Raw genomic sequence first — 16,452 nt, 5'->3', positions numbered from 1 at the left:
GCTGCTGCTGCAATCCACGCGTTTTAGATCTGCATAACTCCACCTCTTTTAGCACAGTACCCTCAACCCCCGGCTGTTCCCACCCGCCTCAACACCGTTGGAAGGGAGGAGAACCAATTAAGGCGGGGGGGGGGGGGGTGGAACGAGCAGCTGTCTACCCTTAGCAGGAGGGTTGCTGATTAATTACCTCTCCTGCTGCTGCTGCTGCTGCTGGCTGTCCAGCAGCAGACTGAAGGTGGCTGCTGCTGTGCGCAGGTATATAAAGGCTCAGAGCCTATTATGACACGCGCAGCCAGCGTTCCATTGCCACATTCCGTCTACTGCAGGCGGGATACCTGGATGGCTGAATGTCACTGAGAAGCTCACAGAGACCGCCATAAGCAACAGTTTAAAAGAATGCCACAGACTAATCAACCAAACTTTTTGGGTTGGTTTCTCTTTTATAGTCTGCAGGCATTAAATGAAAGAAGTCAGTGTTCCAGCAGAGGGAGACAACGTTTCAGAAAAGGCATTGTAGCAAACCAAAAAAGAAATTTTAAGCGCAGCAGAGTAACCAGCTCACATACCTGTTAGCTCAGGTGAGTTTAAAAGGCTGCTGTTGATAACAAGGGCATTTGCTAAATAGATGGTGTGTGTGCAACAATATACTGAAAGGTCAATTATATTGTGCAGCTTATCTCACCACCTGTAGTTATTTAGGTGAAAGCTCCAAAATGCTTGCCTAATATGTCTGTTTATCCAAAAGGAAGTATAGAGGGAGAGCTAGATAGATATCATTGCATTACATTACATGGCAATGCAATGCACAGTTGCTGAAGTTGAACCAAAATGAGCTTGTCATCTGGCTTCTGCAACTTTTAACATGAAAAATCCAATGAGGAGAAGAAAAGCAAAGCCAAAGAGTCCATCCCAAAATCCGACAAACAAGCCAAATGAACAAAAAGCATTGAATTCAATTCTTTCTGATTTTAGAAACTGCATTAAAGAAGGGGTGCACCGGTCCTGGAGATACTGCAATACCAGGTCAATGCGTGGAGTGGACAGAGCAAGCTCTTTTTCCATCTCCCTGTTCTAAAAATCCATTTAATATATGGTCCCCAGATAGGGGACGTATCAGATATTAAACTGATAAGAACAGATACTACACTTGATCTTAGCCAAAAGGCCGAGAAGCGATAACCAGAATTGGTTTCCGACTACGGTGCCACCCAAGGATTCTGAAAAGTCCATTTGTGGAGATGGCCACCTGGACTCCCGTTAAGAAGACATGCTGTCAACCTCTAGATCCCTCACATGCCTGCACTTTTCGGCTTGCTGCTGCTGCAATCCACGCGTTTTAGATCTGCATAACTCCACCTCTTTTAGCACAGTACCCTCAACCCCCGGCTGTTCCCACCCGCCTCAACACCGTTGGAAGGGAGGAGAACCAATTAAGGCGGGGGGGGGGGTGGAACGAGCAGCTGTCTACCCTTAGCAGGAGGGTTGCTGATTAATTACCTCTCCTGCTGCTGCTGCTGCTGCTGGCTGTCCAGCAGCAGACTGAAGGTGGCTGCTGCTGTGCGCAGGTATATAAAGGCTCAGAGCCTATTATGACACGCGCAGCCAGCGTTCCATTGCCACATTCCGTCTACTGCAGGCGGGATACCTGGATGGCTGAATGTCACTGAGAAGCTCACAGAGACCGCCATAAGCAACAGTTTAAAAGAATGCCACAGACTAATCAACCAAACTTTTTGGGTTGGTTTCTCTTTTATAGTCTGCAGGCATTAAATGAAAAAGTCAGTGTTCCAGCAGAGGGAGACAACGTTTCAGAAAAGGCATTGTAGCAAACCAAAAAAGAAATTTTAAGCGCAGCAGAGTAACCAGCTCACATACCTGTTAGCTCAGGTGAGTTTAAAAGGCTGCTGTTGATAACAAGGGCATTTGCTAAATAGATGGTGTGTGTGCAACAATATACTGAAAGGTCAATTATATTGTGCAGCTTATCTCACCACCTGTAGTTATTTAGGTGAAAGCTCCAAAATGCTTGCCTAATATGTCTGTTTATCCAAAAGGAAGTATAGAGGGAGAGCTAGATAGATAGCATTGCATTACATTACATGGCAATGCAATGCACAGTTGCTGAAGTTGAACCAAAATGAGCTTGTCATCTGGCTTCTGCAACTTTTAACATGAAAAATCCAATGAGGAGAAGAAAAGCAAAGCCAAAGAGTCCATCCCAAAATCCGACAAACAAGCCAAATGAACAAAAAGCATTGAATTCAATTCTTTCTGATTTTAGAAACTGCATTAAAGAAGGGGTGCACCGGTCCTGGAGATACTGCAATACCAGGTCAATGCGTGGAGTGGACAGAGCAAGCTCTTTTTCCATCTCCCTGTTCTAAAAATCCATTTAATATATGGTCCCCAGATAGGGGACGTATCAGATATTAAACTGATAAGAACAGATACTACACTTGATCTTAGCCAAAAGGCCGAGAAGCGATAACCAGAATTGGTTTCCGACTACGGTGCCACCCAAGGATTCTGAAAAGTCCATTTGTGGAGATGGCCACCTGGACTCCCGTTAAGAAGACATGCTGTCAACCTCTAGATCCCTCACATGCCTGCACTTTTCGGCTTGCTGCTGCTGCAATCCACGCGTTTTAGATCTGCATAACTCCACCTCTTTTAGCACAGTACCCTCAACCCCGGGCTGTTCCCACCCGCCTCAACACCGTTGGAAGGGAGGAGAACCAATTAAGGCGGGGGGGGGGTGGAACGAGCAGCTGTCTACCCTTAGCAGGAGGGTTGCTGATTAATTACCTCTCCTGCTGCTGCTGCTGCTGCTGGCTGTCCAGCAGCAGACTGAAGGTGGCTGCTGCTGTGCGCAGGTATATAAAGGCTCAGAGCCTATTATGACACGCGCAGCCAGCGTTCCATTGCCACATTCCGTCTACTGCAGGCGGGATACCTGGATGGCTGAATGTCACTGAGAAGCTCACAGAGACCGCCATAAGCAACAGTTTAAAAGAATGCCACAGACTAATCAACCAAACTTTTTGGGTTGGTTTCTCTTTTATAGTCTGCAGGCATTAAATGAAAGAAGTCAGTGTTCCAGCAGAGGGAGACAACGTTTCAGAAAAGGCATTGTAGCAAACCAAAAAAGAAATTTTAAGCGCAGCAGAGTAACCAGCTCACATACCTGTTAGCTCAGGTGAGTTTAAAAGGCTGCTGTTGATAACAAGGGCATTTGCTAAATAGATGGTGTGTGTGCAACAATATACTGAAAGGTCAATTATATTGTGCAGCTTATCTCACCACCTGTAGTTATTTAGGTGAAAGCTCCAAAATGCTTGCCTAATATGTCTGTTTATCCAAAAGGAAGTATAGAGGGAGAGCTAGATAGATAGCATTGCATTACATTACATGGCAATGCAATGCACAGTTGCTGAAGTTGAACCAAAATGAGCTTGTCATCTGGCTTCTGCAACTTTTAACATGAAAAATCCAATGAGGAGAAGAAAAGCAAAGCCAAAGAGTCCATCCCAAAATCCGACAAACAAGCCAAATGAACAAAAAGCATTGAATTCAATTCTTTCTGATTTTAGAAACTGCATTAAAGAAGGGGTGCACCGGTCCTGGAGATACTGCAATACCAGGTCAATGCGTGGAGTGGACAGAGCAAGCTCTTTTTCCATCTCCCTGTTCTAAAAATCCATTTAATATATGGTCCCCAGATAGGGGACGTATCAGATATTAAACTGATAAGAACAGATACTACACTTGATCTTAGCCAAAAGGCCGAGAAGCGATAACCAGAATTGGTTTCCGACTACGGTGCCACCCAAAGATTCTGAAAAGTCCATTTGTGGAGATGGCCACCTGGACTCCCGTTAAGAAGACATGCTGTCAACCTCTAGATCCCTCACATGCCTGCACTTTTCGGCTTGCTGCTGCTGCAATCCACGCATTTTAGATCTGCATAACTCCACCTCTTTTAGCACAGTACCCTCAACCCCCGGCTGTTCCCACCCGCCTCAACACCGTTGGAAGGGAGGAGAACCAATTAAGGCGGGGGGGGGGGTGGAACGAGCAGCTGTCTACCCTTAGCAGGAGGGTTGCTGATTAATTACCTCTCCTGCTGCTGCTGCTGCTGGCTGTCCAGCAGCAGACTGAAGGTGGCTGCTGCTGTGCGCAGGTATATAAAGGCTCAGAGCCTATTATGACACGCGCAGCCAGCGTTCCATTGCCACATTCCGTCTACTGCAGGCGGGATACCTGGATGGCTGAATGTCACTGAGAAGCTCACAGAGACCGCCATAAGCAACAGTTTAAAAGAATGCCACAGACTAATCAACCAAACTTTTTGGGTTGGTTTCTCTTTTATAGTCTGCAGGCATTAAATGAAAGAAGTCAGTGTTCCAGCAGAGGGAGACAATGTTTCAGAAAAGGCATTGTAGCAAACCAAAAAAGAAATTTTAAGCGCAGCAGAGTAACCAGCTCACATACCTGTTAGCTCAGGTGAGTTTAAAAGGCTGCTGTTGATAACAAGGGCATTTGCTAAATAGATGGTGTGTGTGCAACAATATACTGAAAGGTCAATTATATTGTGCAGCTTATCTCACCACCTGTAGTTATTTAGGTGAAAGCTCCAAAATGCTTGCCTAATATGTCTGTTTATCCAAAAGGAAGTATAGAGGGAGAGCTAGATAGATAGCATTGCATTACATTACATGGCAATGCAATGCACAGTTGCTGAAGTTGAACCAAAATGAGCTTGTCATCTGGCTTCTGCAACTTTTAACATGAAAAATCCAATGAGGAGAAGAAAAGCAAAGCCAAAGAGTCCATCCCAAAATCCGACAAACAAGCCAAATGAACAAAAAGCATTGAATTCAATTCTTTCTGATTTTAGAAACTGCATTAAAGAAGGGGTGCACCGGTCCTGGAGATACTGCAATACCAGGTCAATGCGTGGAGTGGACAGAGCAAGCTCTTTTTCCATCTCCCTGTTCTAAAAATCCATTTAATATATGGTCCCCAGATAGGGGACGTATCAGATATTAAACTGATAAGAACAGATACTACACTTGATCTTAGCCAAAAGGCCGAGAAGCGATAACCAGAATTGGTTTCCGACTACGGTGCCACCCAAGGATTCTGAAAAGTCCATTTGTGGATATGGCCACCTGGACTCCCGTTAAGAAGACATGCTGTCAACCTCTAGATCCCTCACATACCTGCACTTTTCGGCTTGCTGCTGCTGCAATCCACGCGTTTTAGATCTGCATAACTCCACCTCTTTTAGCACAGTACCCTCAACCCCCGGCTGTTCCCACCCGCCTCAACACCGTTGGAAGGGAGGAGAACCAATTAAGGCGGGGGGGGGGGTGGAACGAGCAGCTGTCTACCCTTAGCAGGAGGGTTGCTGATTAATTACCTCTCCTGCTGCTGCTGCTGCTGGCTGTCCAGCAGCAGACTGAAGGTGGCTGCTGCTGTGCGCAGGTATATAAAGGCTCAGAGCCTATTATGACACGCGCAGCCAGCGTTCCATTGCCACATTCCGTCTACTGCAGGCGGGATACCTGGATGGCTGAATGTCACTGAGAAGCTCACAGAGACCGCCATAAGCAACAGTTTAAAAGAATGCCACAGACTAATCAACCAAACTTTTTGGGTTGGTTTCTCTTTTATAGTCTGCAGGCATTAAATGAAAGAAGTCAGTGTTCCAGCAGAGGGAGACAACGTTTCAGAAAAGGCATTGTAGCAAACCAAAAAAGAAATTTTAAGCGCAGCAGAGTAACCAGCTCACATACCTGTTAGCTCAGGTGAGTTTAAAAGGCTGCTGTTGATAACAAGGGCATTTGCTAAATAGATGGTGTGTGTGCAACAATATACTGAAAGGTCAATTATATTGTGCAGCTTATCTCACCACCTGTAGTTATTTAGGTGAAAGCTCCAAAATGCTTGCCTAATATGTCTGTTTATCCAAAAGGAAGTATAGAGGGAGAGCTAGATAGATAGCATTGCATTACATTACATGGCAATGCAATGCACAGTTGCTGAAGTGGAACCAAAATGAGCTTGTCATCTGGCTTCTGCAACTTTTAACATGAAAAATCCAATGAGGAGAAGAAAAGCAAAGCCAAAGAGTCCATCCCAAAATCCGACAAACAAGCCAAATGAACAAAAAGCATTGAATTCAATTCTTTCTGATTTTAGAAACTGCATTAAAGAAGGGGTGCACCGGTCCTGGAGATACTGCAATACCAGGTCAATGCGTGGAGTGGACAGAGCAAGCTCTTTTTCCATCTCCCTGTTCTAAAAATCCATTTAATATATGGTCCCCAGATAGGGGACGTATCAGATATTAAACTGATAAGAACAGATACTACACTTGATCTTAGCCAAAAGGCCGAGAAGCGATAACCAGAATTGGTTTCCGACTACGGTGCCACCCAAGGATTCTGAAAAGTCCATTTGTGGAGATGGCCACCTGGACTCCCGTTAAGAAGACATGCTGTCAACCTCTAGATCCCTCACATGCCTGCACTTTTCGGCTTGCTGCTGCTGCAATCCACGCGTTTTAGATCTGCATAACTCCACCTCTTTTAGCACAGTACCCTCAACCCCCGGCTGTTCCCACCCGCCTCAACACCGTTGGAAGGGAGGAGAACCAATTAAGGCGGGGGGGGGGTGGAACGAGCAGCTGTCTACCCTTAGCAGGAGGGTTGCTGATTAATTACCTCTCCTGCTGCTGCTGCTGCTGCTGGCTGTCCAGCAGCAGACTGAAGGTGGCTGCTGCTGTGCGCAGTTATATAAAGGCTCAGAGCCTATTATGACACGCGCAGCCAGCGTTACATTGCCACATTCCGTCTACTGCAGGCGGGATACCTGGATGGCTGAATGTCACTGAGAAGCTCACAGAGACCGCCATAAGCAACAGTTTAAAAGAATGCCACAGACTAATCAACCAAACTTTTTGGGTTGGTTTCTCTTTTATAGTCTGCAGGCATTAAATGAAAGAAGTCAGTGTTCCAGCAGAGGGAGACAACGTTTCAGAAAAGGCATTGTAGCAAACCAAAAAAGAAATTTTAAGCGCAGCAGAGTAACCAGCTCACATACCTTTTAGCTCAGGTGAGTTTAAAAGGCTGCTGTTGATAACAAGGGCATTTGCTAAATAGATGGTGTGTGTGCAACAATATACTGAAAGGTCAATTATATTGTGCAGCTTATCTCACCACCTGTAGTTATTTAGGTGAAAGCTCCAAAATGCTTGCCTAATATGTCTGTTTATCCAAAAGGAAGTATAGAGGGAGAGCTAGATAGATAGCATTGCATTACATTACATGGCAATGCAATGCACAGTTGCTGAAGTTGAACCAAAATGAGCTTGTCATCTGGCTTCTGCAACTTTTAACATGAAAAATCCAATGAGGAGAAGAAAAGCAAAGCCAAAGAGTCCATCCCAAAATCCGACAAACAAGCCAAATGAACAAAAAGCATTGAATTCAATTCTTTCTGATTTTAGAAACTGCATTAAAGAAGGGGTGCACCGGTCCTGGAGATACTGCAATACCAGGTCAATGCGTGGAGTGGACAGAGCAAGCTCTTTTTCCATCTCCCTGTTCTAAAAATCCATTTAATATATGGTCCCCAGATAGGGGACGTATCAGATATTAAACTGATAAGAACAGATACTACACTTGATCTTAGCCAAAAGGCCGAGAAGCGATAACCAGAATTGGTTTCCGACTACGGTGCCACCCAAGGATTCTGAAAAGTCCATTTGTGGAGATGGCCACCTGGACTCCCGTTAAGAAGACATGCTGTCAACCTCTAGATCCCTCACATGCCTGCACTTTTCGGCTTGCTGCTGCTGCAATCCACGCGTTTTAGATCTGCATAACTCCACCTCTTTTAGCACAGTACCCTCAACCCCCGGCTGTTCCCACCCGCCTCAACACCGTTGGAAGGGAGGAGAACCAATTAAGGCGGGGGGGGGGGTGGAACGAGCAGCTGTCTACCCTTAGCAGGAGGGTTGCTGATTAATTACCTCTCCTGCTGCTGCTGCTGCTGCTGGCTGTCCAGCAGCAGACTGAAGGTGGCTGCTGCTGTGCGCAGGTATATAAAGGCTCAGAGCCTATTATGACACGCGCAGCCAGTGTTCCATTGCCACATTCCGTCTACTGCAGGCGGGATACCTGGATGGCTGAATGTCACTGAGAAGCTCACAGAGACCGCCATAAGCAACAGTTTAAAAGAATGCCACAGACTAATCAACCAAACTTTTTGGGTTGGTTTCTCTTTTATAGTCTGCAGGCATTAAATGAAAGAAGTCAGTGTTCCAGCAGAGGGAGACAACGTTTCAGAAAAGGCATTGTAGCAAACCAAAAAAGAAATTTTAAGCGCAGCAGAGTAACCAGCTCACATACCTGTTAGCTCAGGTGAGTTTAAAAGGCTGCTGTTGATAACAAGGGCATTTGCTAAATAGATGGTGTGTGTGCAACAATATACTGAAAGGTCAATTATATTGTGCAGCTTATCTCACCACCTGTAGTTATTTAGGTGAAAGCTCCAAAATGCTTGCCTAATATGTCTGTTTATCCAAAAGGAAGTATAGAGGGAGAGCTAGATAGATAGCATTGCATTACATTACATGGCAATGCAATGCACAGTTGCTGAAGTTGAACCAAAATGAGCTTGTCATCTGGCTTCTGCAACTTTTAACATGAAAAATCCAATGAGGAGAAGAAAAGCAAAGCCAAAGAGTCCATCCCAAAATCCGACAAACAAGCCAAATGAACAAAAAGCATTGAATTCAATTCTTTCTGATTTTAGAAACTGCATTAAAGAAGGGGTGCACCGGTCCTGGAGATACTGCAATACCAGGTCAATGCGTGGAGTGGACAGAGCAAGCTCTTTTTCCATCTCCCTGTTCTAAAAATCCATTTAATATATGGTCCCCAGATAGGGGACGTATCAGATATTAAACTGATAAGAACAGATACTACACTTGATCTTAGCCAAAAGGCCGAGAAGCGATAACCAGAATTGGTTTCCGACTACGGTGCCACCCAAGGATTCTGAAAAGTCCATTTGTGGAGATGGCCACCTGGACTCCCGTTAAGAAGACATGCTGTCAACCTCTAGATCCCTCACATGCCTGCACTTTTCGGCTTGCTGCTGCTGCAATCCACGCGTTTTAGATCTGCATAACTCCACCTCTTTTAGCACAGTACCCTCAACCCCCGGCTGTTCCCACCCGCCTCAACACCGTTGGAAGGGAGGAGAACCAATTAAGGCGGGGGGGGGGTGGAACGAGCAGCTGTCTACCCTTAGCAGGAGGGTTGCTGATTAATTACCTCTCCTGCTGCTGCTGCTGCTGCTGGCTGTCCAGCAGCAGACTGAAGGTGGCTGCTGCTGTGCGCAGTTATATAAAGGCTCAGAGCCTATTATGACACGCGCAGCCAGCGTTACATTGCCACATTCCGTCTACTGCAGGCGGGATACCTGGATGGCTGAATGTCACTGAGAAGCTCACAGAGACCGCCATAAGCAACAGTTTAAAAGAATGCCACAGACTAATCAACCAAACTTTTTGGGTTGGTTTCTCTTTTATAGTCTGCAGGCATTAAATGAAAGAAGTCAGTGTTCCAGCAGAGGGAGACAACGTTTCAGAAAAGGCATTGTAGCAAACCAAAAAAGAAATTTTAAGCGCAGCAGAGTAACCAGCTCACATACCTTTTAGCTCAGGTGAGTTTAAAAGGCTGCTGTTGATAACAAGGGCATTTGCTAAATAGATGGTGTGTGTGCAACAATATACTGAAAGGTCAATTATATTGTGCAGCTTATCTCACCACCTGTAGTTATTTAGGTGAAAGCTCCAAAATGCTTGCCTAATATGTCTGTTTATCCAAAAGGAAGTATAGAGGGAGAGCTAGATAGATAGCATTGCATTACATTACATGGCAATGCAATGCACAGTTGCTGAAGTTGAACCAAAATGAGCTTGTCATCTGGCTTCTGCAACTTTTAACATGAAAAATCCAATGAGGAGAAGAAAAGCAAAGCCAAAGAGTCCATCCCAAAATCCGACAAACAAGCCAAATGAACAAAAAGCATTGAATTCAATTCTTTCTGATTTTAGAAACTGCATTAAAGAAGGGGTGCACCGGTCCTGGAGATACTGCAATACCAGGTCAATGCGTGGAGTGGACAGAGCAAGCTCTTTTTCCATCTCCCTGTTCTAAAAATCCATTTAATATATGGTCCCCAGATAGGGGACGTATCAGATATTAAACTGATAAGAACAGATACTACACTTGATCTTAGCCAAAAGGCCGAGAAGCGATAACCAGAATTGGTTTCCGACTACGGTGCCACCCAAGGATTCTGAAAAGTCCATTTGTGGAGATGGCCACCTGGACTCCCGTTAAGAAGACATGCTGTCAACCTCTAGATCCCTCACATGCCTGCACTTTTCGGCTTGCTGCTGCTGCAATCCACGCGTTTTAGATCTGCATAACTCCACCTCTTTTAGCACAGTACCCTCAACCCCCGGCTGTTCCCACCCGCCTCAACACCGTTGGAAGGGAGGAGAACCAATTAAGGCGGGGGGGGGGGTGGAACGAGCAGCTGTCTACCCTTAGCAGGAGGGTTGCTGATTAATTACCTCTCCTGCTGCTGCTGCTGCTGCTGGCTGTCCAGCAGCAGACTGAAGGTGGCTGCTGCTGTGCGCAGGTATATAAAGGCTCAGAGCCTATTATGACACGCGCAGCCAGTGTTCCATTGCCACATTCCGTCTACTGCAGGCGGGATACCTGGATGGCTGAATGTCACTGAGAAGCTCACAGAGACCGCCATAAGCAACAGTTTAAAAGAATGCCACAGACTAATCAACCAAACTTTTTGGGTTGGTTTCTCTTTTATAGTCTGCAGGCATTAAATGAAAGAAGTCAGTGTTCCAGCAGAGGGAGACAACGTTTCAGAAAAGGCATTGTAGCAAACCAAAAAAGAAATTTTAAGCGCAGCAGAGTAACCAGCTCACATACCTGTTAGCTCAGGTGAGTTTAAAAGGCTGCTGTTGATAACAAGGGCATTTGCTAAATAGATGGTGTGTGTGCAACAATATACTGAAAGGTCAATTATATTGTGCAGCTTATCTCACCACCTGTAGTTATTTAGGTGAAAGCTCCAAAATGCTTGCCTAATATGTCTGTTTATCCAAAAGGAAGTATAGAGGGAGAGCTAGATAGATAGCATTGCATTACATTACATGGCAATGCAATGCACAGTTGCTGAAGTTGAACCAAAATGAGCTTGTCATCTGGCTTCTGCAACTTTTAACATGAAAAATCCAATGAGGAGAAGAAAAGCAAAGCCAAAGAGTCCATCCCAAAATCCGACAAACAAGCCAAATGAACAAAAAGCATTGAATTCAATTCTTTCTGATTTTAGAAACTGCATTAAAGAAGGGGTGCACCGGTCCTGGAGATACTGCAATACCAGGTCAATGCGTGGAGTGGACAGAGCAAGCTCTTTTTCCATCTCCCTGTTCTAAAAATCCATTTAATATATGGTCCCCAGATAGGGGACGTATCAGATATTAAACTGATAAGAACAGATACTACACTTGATCTTAGCCAAAAGGCCGAGAAGCGATAACCAGAATTGGTTTCCGACTACGGTGCCACCCAAGGATTCTGAAAAGTCCATTTGTGGAGATGGCCACCTGGACTCCCGTTAAGAAGACATGCTGTCAACCTCTAGATCCCTCACATGCCTGCACTTTTCGGCTTCCTGCTGCTGCAATCCACGCGTTTTAGATCTGCATAACTCCACCTCTTTTAGCACAGTACCCTCAACCCCCGGCTGTTCCCACCCGCCTCAACACCGTTGGAAGGGAGGAGAACCAATTAAGGCGGGGGGGGGGTGGAACGAGCAGCTGTCTACCCTTAGCAGGAGGGTTGCTGATTAATTACCTCTCCTGCTGCTGCTGCTGCTGCTGCTGGCTGTCCAGCAGCAGACTGAAGGTGGCTGCTGCTGTGCGCAGGTATATAAAGGCTCAGAGCCTATTATGACATGCGCAGCCAGCGTTCCATTGCCACATTCCGTCTACTGCAGGCGGGATACCTGGATGGCTGAATGTCACTGAGAAGCTCACAGAGACCGCCATAAGCAACAGTTTAAAAGAATGCCACAGACTAATCAACCAAACTTTTTGGGTTGGTTTCTCTTTTATAGTCTGCAGGCATTAAATGAAAGAAGTCAGTGTTCCAGCAGAGGGAGACAACGTTTCAGAAAAGGCATTGTAGCAAACCAAAAAAGAAATTTTAAGCGCAGCAGAGTAACCAGCTCACATACCTGTTAGCTCAGGTGAGTTTAAAAGGCTGCTGTTGATAACAAGGGCATTTGCTAAATAGATGGTGTGTGTGCAACAATATACTGAAAGGTCAATTATATTGTGCAGCTTATCTCACCACCTGTAGTTATTTAGGTGAAAGCTCCAAAATGCTTGCCTAATATGTCTGTTTATCCAAAAGGAAGTATAGAGGGAGAGCTAGATAGATAGCATTGCATTACATTACATGGCAATGCAATGCACAGTTGCTGAAGTTGAACCAAAATGAGCTTGTCATCTGGCTTCTGCAACTTTTAACATTAAAAATCCAATGAGGAGAAGAAAAGCAAAGCCAAAGAGTCCATCCCAAAATCCGACAAACAAGCCAAATGAACAAAAAGCATTGAATTCAATTCTTTCTGATTTTAGAAACTGCATTAAAGAAGGGGTGCACCGGTCCTGGAGATACTGCAATACCAGGTCAATGCGTGGAGTGGACAGAGCAAGCTCTTTTTCCATCTCCCTGTTCTAAAAATCCATTTAATATATGGTCCCCAGATAGGGGACGTATCAGATATTAAACTGATAAGAACAGATACTACACTTGATCTTAGCCAAAAGGCCGAGAAGCGATAACCAGAATTGGTTTCCGACTACGGTGCCACCCAAGGATTCTGAAAAGTCCATTTGTGGAGATGGCCACCCTGACTCCCGTTAAGAAGACATGCTGTCAACCTCTAGATCCCTCACATGCCTGCACTTTTCGGCTTGCTGCTGCTGCAATCCACGCGTTTTAGATCTGCATAACTCCACCTCTTTTAGCACAGTACCCTCAACCCCCGGCTGTTCCCACCCGCCTCAACACCGTTGGAAGGGAGGAGAACCAATTAAGGCGGGGGTGGGGGGGTGGAACGAGCAGCTGTCTACCCTTAGCAGGAGGGTTGCTGATTAATTACCTCTCCTGCTGCTGCTGCTGCTGCTGGCTGTCCAGCAGCAGACTGAAGGTGGCTGCTGCTGTGCGCAGGTATATAAAGGCTCAGAGCCTATTATGACACGCGCAGCCAGCGTTCCATTGCCACATTCCGTCTACTGCAGGCGGGATACCTGGATGGCTGAATGTCACTGAGAAGCTCACAGAGACCGCCATAAGAAACAGTTTAAAAGAATGCCACAGACTAATCAACCAAACTTTTTGGGTTGGTTTCTCTTTTATAGTCTGCAGGCATTAAATGAAAGAAGTCAGTGTTCCAGCAGAGGGAGACAACGTTTCAGAAAAGGCATTGTAGCAAACCAAAAAAGAAATTTTAAGCGCAGCAGAGTAACCAGCTCACATACCTGTTAGCTCAGGTGAGTTTAAAAGGCTGCTGTTGATAACAAGGGCATTTGCTAAATAGATGGTGTGTGTGCAACAATATACTGAAAGGTCAATTATATTGTGCAGCTTATCTCACCACCTGTAGTTATTTAGGTGAAAGCTCCAAAATGCTTGCCTAATATGTCTGTTTATCCAAAAGGAAGTATAGAGGGAGAGCTAGATAGATAGCATTGCATTACATTACATGGCAATGCAATGCACAGTTGCTGAAGTTGAACCAAAATGAGCTTGTCATCTGGCTTCTGCAACTTTTAACATGAAAAATCCAATGAGGAGAAGAAAAGCAAAGCCAAAGAGTCCATCCCAAAATCCGACAAACAAGCCAAATGAACAAAAAGCATTGAATTCAATTCTTTCTGATTTTAGAAACTGCATTAAAGAAGGGGTGCACCGGTCCTGGAGATACTGCAATACCAGGTCAATGCGTGGAGTGGACAGAGCAAGCTCTTTTTCCATCTCCCTGTTCTAAAAATCCATTTAATATATGGTCCCCAGATAGGGGACGTATCAGATATTAAACTGATAAGAACAGATACTACACTTGATCTTAGCCAAAAGGCCGAGAAGCGATAACCAGAATTGGTTTCCGACTACGGTGCCACCCAAGGATTCTGAAAAGTCCATTTGTGGAGATGGCCACCTGGACTCCCGTTAAGAAGACATGCTGTCAACCTCTAGATCCCTCACATGCCTGCACTTTTCGGCTTGCTGCTGCTGCAATCCACGTGTTTTAGATCTGCATAACTCCACCTCTTTTAGCACAGTACCCTCAACCCCCGGCTGTTCCCACCCGCCTCAACACCGTTGGAAGGGAGGAGAACCAATTAAGGCGGGGGGGGGGGGTGGAACGAGCAGCTGTCTACCCTTAGCAGGAGGGTTGCTGATTAATTACCTCTCCTGCTGCTGCTGCTGCTGCTGGCTGTCCAGCAGCAGACTGAAGGTGGCTGCTGCTGTGCGCAGGTATATAAAGGCTCAGAGCCTATTATCACACGCGCAGCCAGCGTTCCATTGCCACATTCCGTCTACTGCAGGCGGGATACCTGGATGGCTGAATGTCACTGAGAAGCTCACAGAGACCGCCATAAGCAACAGTTTAAAAGAATGCCACAGACTAATCAACCAAACTTTTTGGGTTGGTTTCTCTTTTATAGTCTGCAGGCATTAAATGAAAGAAGTCAGTGTTCCAGCAGAGGGAGACAACGTTTCAGAAAAGGCATTGTAGCAAACCAAAAAATAAATTTTAAGTGCAGCAGAGTAACCAGCTCACATACCTGTTAGCTCAGGTGAGTTTAAAAGGCTGCTGTTGATAACAAGGGCATTTGCTAAATAGATGGTGTGTGTGCAACAATATACTGAAAGGTCAATTATATTGTGCAGCTTATCTCACCACCTGTAGTTATTTAGGTGAAAGCTCCAAAATGCTTGCCTAATATGTCTGTTTATCCAAAAGGAAGTATAGAGGGAGAGCTAGATAGATAGCATTGCATTACATTACATGGCAATGCAATGCACAGTTGCTGAAGTTGAACCAAAATGAGCTTGTCATCTGGCTTCTGCAACTTTTAACATGAAAAATCCAATGAGGAGAAGAAAAGCAAAGCCAAAGAGTCCATCCCAAAATCCGACAAACAAGCCAAATGAACAAAAAGCATTGAATTCAATTCTTTCTGATTTTAGAAACTGCATTAAAGAAGGGGTGCACCGGTCCTGGAGATACTGCAATACCAGGTCAATGCGTGGAGTGGACAGAGCAAGCTCTTTTTCCATCTCCCTGTTCTAAAAATCCATTTAATATATGGTCCCCAGATAGGGGACGTATCAGATATTAAACTGATAAGAACAGATACTGCACTTGATCTTAGCCTAAAGGCTGAGAAGCGATAACCAGAATTGGTTTCCGACTACGGTGCCACCCAAGGATTCTGAAAAGTCCATTTGTGGAGATGGCCACCTGGACTCCCGTTAAGAAGACATGCTGTCAACCTCTAGATCCCTCACATGCCTGCACTTTTCGGCTTGCTGCTGCTGCAATCCACGCGTTTTAGATCTGCATAACTCCACCTCTTTTAGCACAGTACCCTCAACCCCCGGCTGTTCCCACCCGCCTCAACACCGTTGGAAGGGAGGAGAACCAATTAAGGCGGGGGGGGGGTGGAACGAGCAGCTGTCTACCCTTAGCAGGAGGGTTGCTGATTAATTACCTCTCCTGCTGCTGCTGCTGCTGCTGGCTGTCCAGCAGCAGACTGAAGGTGGCTGCTGCTGTGCGCAGGTATATAAAGGCTCAGAGCCTATTATGACACGCGCAGCCAGCGTTCCATTGCCACATTCCGTCTACTGCAGGCGGGATACCTGGATGGCTGAATGTCACTGAGAAGCTCACAGAGACCGCCATAAGCAACAGTTTAAAAGAATGCCACAGACTAATCAACCAAACTTTTTGGGTTGGTTTCTCTTTTATAGTCTGCAGGCATTAAATGAAAGAAGTCAGTGTTCCAGCAGAGGGAGACAACGTTTCAGAAAAGGCATTGTAGCAAACCAAAAAAGAAATTTTAAGCGCAGCAGAGTAACCAGCTCACATACCTGTTAGCTCAGGTGAGTTTAAAAGGCTGCTGTTGATAACAAGGGCATTTGCTAAATAGATGGTGTGTGTGCAACAATATACTGAAAGGTCAATTATATTGTGCAGCTTATCTCACCACCTGTAGTTATTTAGGTGAAAGCTCCAAAATGCTTGCCTAATATGTCTGTTTAT

The 16,452-nt window shown here is 45.4% G+C and overlaps 12 non-coding genes across 12 annotated transcripts; all 12 read right to left on the bottom strand.

Annotated features, from left to right (window-relative positions):
- Positions 1-986: 986 nt before the first annotated feature.
- Positions 987-1,177, bottom strand: LOC141181203 (U2 spliceosomal RNA). The gene has a single exon (XR_012256802.1). It is a non-coding gene; the product is annotated as a U2 spliceosomal RNA (small nuclear RNA).
- Positions 1,178-2,295: 1,118 nt separating this feature from the next.
- On the bottom strand, positions 2,296-2,486 carry LOC141181190 (U2 spliceosomal RNA). Its single transcript, XR_012256790.1, has one exon. It is a non-coding gene; the product is annotated as a U2 spliceosomal RNA (small nuclear RNA).
- A 1,118-nt stretch (positions 2,487-3,604) lies between these two features.
- Positions 3,605-3,795, bottom strand: LOC141181178 (U2 spliceosomal RNA). Its single transcript, XR_012256779.1, has one exon. It is a non-coding gene; the product is annotated as a U2 spliceosomal RNA (small nuclear RNA).
- A 1,116-nt stretch (positions 3,796-4,911) lies between these two features.
- On the bottom strand, positions 4,912-5,102 carry LOC141181165 (U2 spliceosomal RNA). The gene has a single exon (XR_012256768.1). It is a non-coding gene; the product is annotated as a U2 spliceosomal RNA (small nuclear RNA).
- A 1,116-nt stretch (positions 5,103-6,218) lies between these two features.
- On the bottom strand, positions 6,219-6,409 carry LOC141181153 (U2 spliceosomal RNA). The gene has a single exon (XR_012256757.1). It is a non-coding gene; the product is annotated as a U2 spliceosomal RNA (small nuclear RNA).
- A 1,118-nt stretch (positions 6,410-7,527) lies between these two features.
- Positions 7,528-7,718, bottom strand: LOC141181140 (U2 spliceosomal RNA). The gene has a single exon (XR_012256746.1). It is a non-coding gene; the product is annotated as a U2 spliceosomal RNA (small nuclear RNA).
- A 1,119-nt stretch (positions 7,719-8,837) lies between these two features.
- LOC141181128 (U2 spliceosomal RNA) lies at positions 8,838-9,028 on the bottom strand. The gene has a single exon (XR_012256735.1). It is a non-coding gene; the product is annotated as a U2 spliceosomal RNA (small nuclear RNA).
- Positions 9,029-10,146: 1,118 nt separating this feature from the next.
- Positions 10,147-10,337, bottom strand: LOC141181116 (U2 spliceosomal RNA). The gene has a single exon (XR_012256724.1). It is a non-coding gene; the product is annotated as a U2 spliceosomal RNA (small nuclear RNA).
- Positions 10,338-11,456: 1,119 nt separating this feature from the next.
- On the bottom strand, positions 11,457-11,647 carry LOC141181104 (U2 spliceosomal RNA). The gene has a single exon (XR_012256713.1). It is a non-coding gene; the product is annotated as a U2 spliceosomal RNA (small nuclear RNA).
- Positions 11,648-12,768: 1,121 nt separating this feature from the next.
- On the bottom strand, positions 12,769-12,959 carry LOC141181092 (U2 spliceosomal RNA). The gene has a single exon (XR_012256702.1). It is a non-coding gene; the product is annotated as a U2 spliceosomal RNA (small nuclear RNA).
- A 1,121-nt stretch (positions 12,960-14,080) lies between these two features.
- LOC141181080 (U2 spliceosomal RNA) lies at positions 14,081-14,271 on the bottom strand. The gene has a single exon (XR_012256691.1). It is a non-coding gene; the product is annotated as a U2 spliceosomal RNA (small nuclear RNA).
- A 1,120-nt stretch (positions 14,272-15,391) lies between these two features.
- Positions 15,392-15,582, bottom strand: LOC141181853 (U2 spliceosomal RNA). The gene has a single exon (XR_012257391.1). It is a non-coding gene; the product is annotated as a U2 spliceosomal RNA (small nuclear RNA).
- Positions 15,583-16,452: the final 870 nt, after the last annotated feature.

The sequence above is a fragment of the Phyllobates terribilis genome, unplaced genomic scaffold (genome assembly GCF_046119375.1).
Source record: "Phyllobates terribilis strain yellow unplaced genomic scaffold, ASM4611937v1 Scaffold_34__1_contigs__length_13252353, whole genome shotgun sequence".
NCBI classification, from domain to species: domain Eukaryota; kingdom Metazoa; phylum Chordata; class Amphibia; order Anura; family Dendrobatidae; genus Phyllobates; species Phyllobates terribilis.
The sequence above is the reverse complement of the archived record's forward strand: the minus strand, read 5'-3'. Positions and strand labels throughout refer to the sequence as shown.